Here is a 4,583-nt window from a genome sequence, read left to right as displayed (position 1 = left end):
GGGCTGGAGAGATGGCTCAGTGGTTAAGAGCATTGCCTGCTCTTCCAAAGGTCCTGAGTTCAATTCCCAGCAACCACATGGTGGCTCACAACCATAATGAGGTCTGGTGCCCTCTTCTGGCCTGCAGGCATATAGACAAAACATTGTATACATAATAAATAAATAAATAAATAAATAAATAAATAAATAAATAAAATATCTAAAAAGAAAAGAAGTAAAGTCTTTAAAGAGAGAGTAAAAGTAATATTAAAGAGTACAGACAGTCATAGATTAAAGGAGTAAAGAAAAATAAGCCATGTAAAGATGGAAAATACACAGAGGTCTGGATTATGCATATTATTGTATTTTTATTTTTTATTTTCGAGACAGGTAGCTTTAGAGCCTGCCCTGGAACTAGCTCTTGTAGACCAGGCTAGCTCTTGTAGACCAGGCTAGCTCTTGTAATATGCCTGCCTCTGCCTCCTGAGTGCTGGGATTAAAGGTATGTATCGCCATTGCCCGATCCAACATATACATTTTGAAGGTATCTTGAATTCAAAATTTGAGTATAAGGCTCTGTTACTATAGAAAAGAGGTTCTGCTTTTGTTTCAACAGAAGATGAGAACCTGTGGATTCCCTCCAGGCTAATGTGATTTGATGGAACAAGAATCCCCCCCAAAAGATCTCCATGAACCCTAAAAATACTTTTCCCAGCAAACAACAGGAAGCAGTTTAGAGAGAATAACACCCAAATTCCCAAAATGATTGTTTATAAATGTTTGTTTTCACTTAAAAAGGATTGTGTATAAATGGTTAAATTGTCCCAGTCAATCTCTTTGAATAAAAGGGGGGAAGATACGGTATAGAAATTAATATATTGTATTGGTATGGATCTTGGTCTATTGATACAAATTTGTTGTCGATTTTGTTATATTGTGTATATGTATTTCTGCTCTTGTTTAAGGTATTGTGTAGCTCATCTAAAAATGTAATGTATAGTTAAGAAATACAGATTAGCCGGGCGGTGGTGGCACACGCCTTTAATCCCAGCACTTGGGAGGCAGAGGCAGGTGGATCTCTGTGAGTTCGAGACCAGCCTGATCTACAAGAGCTAGTTCCAGGACAGGCTCCAAAACCACAGAGAAACCCTGTCTTGAAAAAAAAAAGAAATACAGATTAATATATAGTTATCTGTAATAGTCAAACTTGTAGTCATGTTAGGTTTTCTAGATTTACAGGGATATATCTCAGTTAGATAGGTATTCTTCAAACCTTTCAAGACCTACAGAATATGGCATTTAAAAGTTTTAAGAACTTAGACTTTTCTCAACAGTGAGACATGACTATTTTTGGCAGCATCAATTACTTCAGAGGGGTTGATGAGCATTTAAGAAACTCATTATGGAATTTGACTTCAATGTGGCAAGGGTAGTCATTTGGGCAGATAACTGCTGTTGTCTGGACTGATTGATGGTGTGCTGTATGAACTGGACAGGCAGGAACCACAGAGAAATGGCTGCTGAACGTGCCTAAAGAAGGTGAGCTTGCATTTCAGAGTTCTTGCTTCATGAAAGAGGCTGCCAGACATTCTGCAGGACACAGAAGGAAGTGACTGACAAACTGCCAATATAGGTGAAACAGCCTTTCAAATTTCCTGCTTCATGAAAAAGTCTGCCAGATACTATGGGCCTGTAGGCTGAATATGGATGCCCCAATGTTACAGAAGAACTTTGGGTGACTGTCCAGACAATGAGATGACTCTGTAAATTCTAGAGTTTTGGAAATTGCTTACAATGTATTTCCTGTTTAATTAGGTAATATTATATACTTCTGGGGTCTTTGAAGCATTGAAAACAGGTAGTTTTCCTTAGTTATGATAAAAGATAAATTTGATATGAAACTTTCCAGATAAAAATAGATTAAATATTGTAACTATAATTCTTGCTTGATAACCATTTTGTATATGTAATTTTGCTATGTTAAAGTTAAAACCTTCCTTCTTATTTAGACAGAAAAGGGGAGATAATGTGGTATGTCCTTCTGGTGTAGGAGGTCCTTCTGTCCATGTGTTGCTTTCATTGGTTAATGAATAAAGAAACTGCATTGGCCTAGTTGATAGGGCAGAACTTAGGTAGGCAGAGAAGACAGAACTGAATGCTGGGGGGAAGAAAGGTAAAATAGGGGAAAGATGCTATGGAGCCTCCAGAGACAGACATGCCAAATCTTTCCTGGTAAGCCACTGCCATGTGGTGATATACAGATTAATAGAAATGGGTTAAATTAAAATGTGAGAGTTAGCCAATAAGAGGCTAGAGACAATGGGCCAAGCAGTGATCTAATTTAATCCAATTTCTGTGTGGTTATTTCGGGGCTAAGCTAGCTGGGCAGCCAGGAAGAACAAGCAGGCCCTTTCCCTACAACATCCTTCTGTATATGTGCTGTTCTTATTGGTTAATAAATAAAGGTTCTTTGGCCTATGGCAGGGCAGAATATAGCCAGGCTGGAAGAGAGACAGACAGAGTAGGCAGAGTCAAAGAGACACTATGTAGCTGCTGAAGGAGAAATATGCCCAGAGCCTTTACCCAGTAAACCACAGCCTAGTGGAGATACACAGATTGATAGAAATGGGTTAATTGAGGATGTAAGAGTTTGTTAATAAGAAGCCTGAACTAATAGGCCAAACAGTACTGTAATTAATATAGTTTCTGTGTTATTATTCAGGTTTGGGTGGCTGGGATATGAACGAGCAGTCTCCGCTTACTGAAAATTTGTAAAGTTATTTCCCCACAGCCCTAGAGGACAGGAAATCCAGGATCAAGGTGCCAGCACCTGACGGCCTTCTTGACACATCTTTTCATAGCAGAACAGAGCAAAGTGGTAAGTTCACTCCCTTTTTCTGACACTGATCTAGGAATATTCCAGATAGGCTTCTGAGTTCAGTCTCCCATGCCATTATCTTCAAAATAAACTCCTTGTCCTAGACCATGGTAATTTCCTCCCAAGCTAGGACAATTTGCCCATTCTTAGCTGATGTTACTCTTGGATCTCAGGGCCCCCAACTTTTCTGTATGCTGCAACAGTGAACATCTCCTGCCCTATCCCTGACCCTTGGCTCACACTTTGCTTCCCTCTACCCTTCGCAGCCAAACTCCTCAAAAGGAAGTTCACATTCCTCCTGTCCCCACTCATTCTATTCAGACTTCCTCTTGCTCCTGCTCCCCCCCTCTCCCCTCTTTTCTTTTTTTTCTTCCTTCTCTTCTTTTGGGAAAGGGTCTAAGTAAGTAGCTCCAGGTGTCCTGGAATTCAATCTGTAGACCAGGTGGACCTTGAACACAGAGATCTATTTGCCTCTGTTGGGATTAAAGGAGTGTGCCACCCACCGCACCCTGCTCCTCCAGCTTGGGGAAATTTCACTTGTAATGCCACAATAGTTATACCCAGACTTGGTCCTCTTCCCGACCCTGACTCCCCTCTTCCTCCCACTGTCCTCTAAGTACTTTTGTGTCTTCTACCTCTCTGGTCATTGCTTCTTAGCTGTTTCTCAGTCTCCTCTTCCTCTGAGATCATTGTGCATATCTACCAATTCCTCAAACAGTTACAGGGCATTCACAATGGGTTCTACAGTCCCGCCCGAAGTCCCAAGGATTCTGGCCTCCTTCCTCCATCCACATAGGCCAGCCATATTTCTCCTGTGATTTTGATCCTCTGAGGTTATCTCCAACCTCCTACTCTATCACAGACTATTCTCTTCCATTCCAATCCTTGTAAATCCAGCAGGTGTTTCAGAGTCCTTCAGACACATATATGTGACCTTGTCCTTTGGGTAGAAACTGACACCCATGTCCCCTCCCTCTCTTTCACATTCTATACAACAAATGTGTGGATGAATTTTTTTCTTTCCTCCTCTTCCTCATTCCTCTTCTTCTTTTGTTGTTTTCAAGACAGGGTTTCTCTGTGTGTAGCCATGGCTGTCCCTGGAACTTACTTTATAGATTAGGCTGGTCTCAAACTCACAGAGATCCTCAACGCATGTGCAACCACTGCCTGGCTATGTGGACAAATCTTGTTGGGCCCTCTTCCTTTTCTCTTCTCTCTCCCCGCAAAAAAAAAAAAAAAAAAAAAAAAAAAAAAAAAGAACCACACTACGTTGCCTAGGCTGACCCTAAACTCCTGGGCTCAATGATCTTCCTGGCACCGGTCTATGTCAGGCTCTTATTTCTTCCCTTCTCCTCTTACGCTCCTGTGTGGGCCACTTTCTTGCTTCCTTCATGGGAAGAACAGAAGACTCTTCTTGCTAGTATTCTGCTTTTGTATCAGAGTTCTGAGACAAACTTGACCTTGTCATTTCCTCCTATCTAAGAGCATGGGTTGTTCTGCCTTGAGGGTTCACTTTTAGCCAGCTTCAAGCCTCCGAGCCTCCTGGGCTCCTGGTCAGGCCACACGGCAACTTGCAGGACTATTCCTTTAGTGTTTTACTCCCACTGCACTAGCCTGCTGCTCTTCGGGTAATACCAGCGCCTTTCTCTACCTGGAATGTTCCTCTTGGGGTATACCAGCGCCTTTCTCTACCTGGAATGTTCCTCTTGGGGTATACCAGCGCCTT

The sequence above is a fragment of the Microtus ochrogaster genome, chromosome 8 (assembly GCF_000317375.1).
Source record: "Microtus ochrogaster isolate Prairie Vole_2 chromosome 8, MicOch1.0, whole genome shotgun sequence".
NCBI classification, from domain to species: domain Eukaryota; kingdom Metazoa; phylum Chordata; class Mammalia; order Rodentia; family Cricetidae; genus Microtus; species Microtus ochrogaster.
This window is presented reverse-complemented; position numbering follows the sequence as displayed.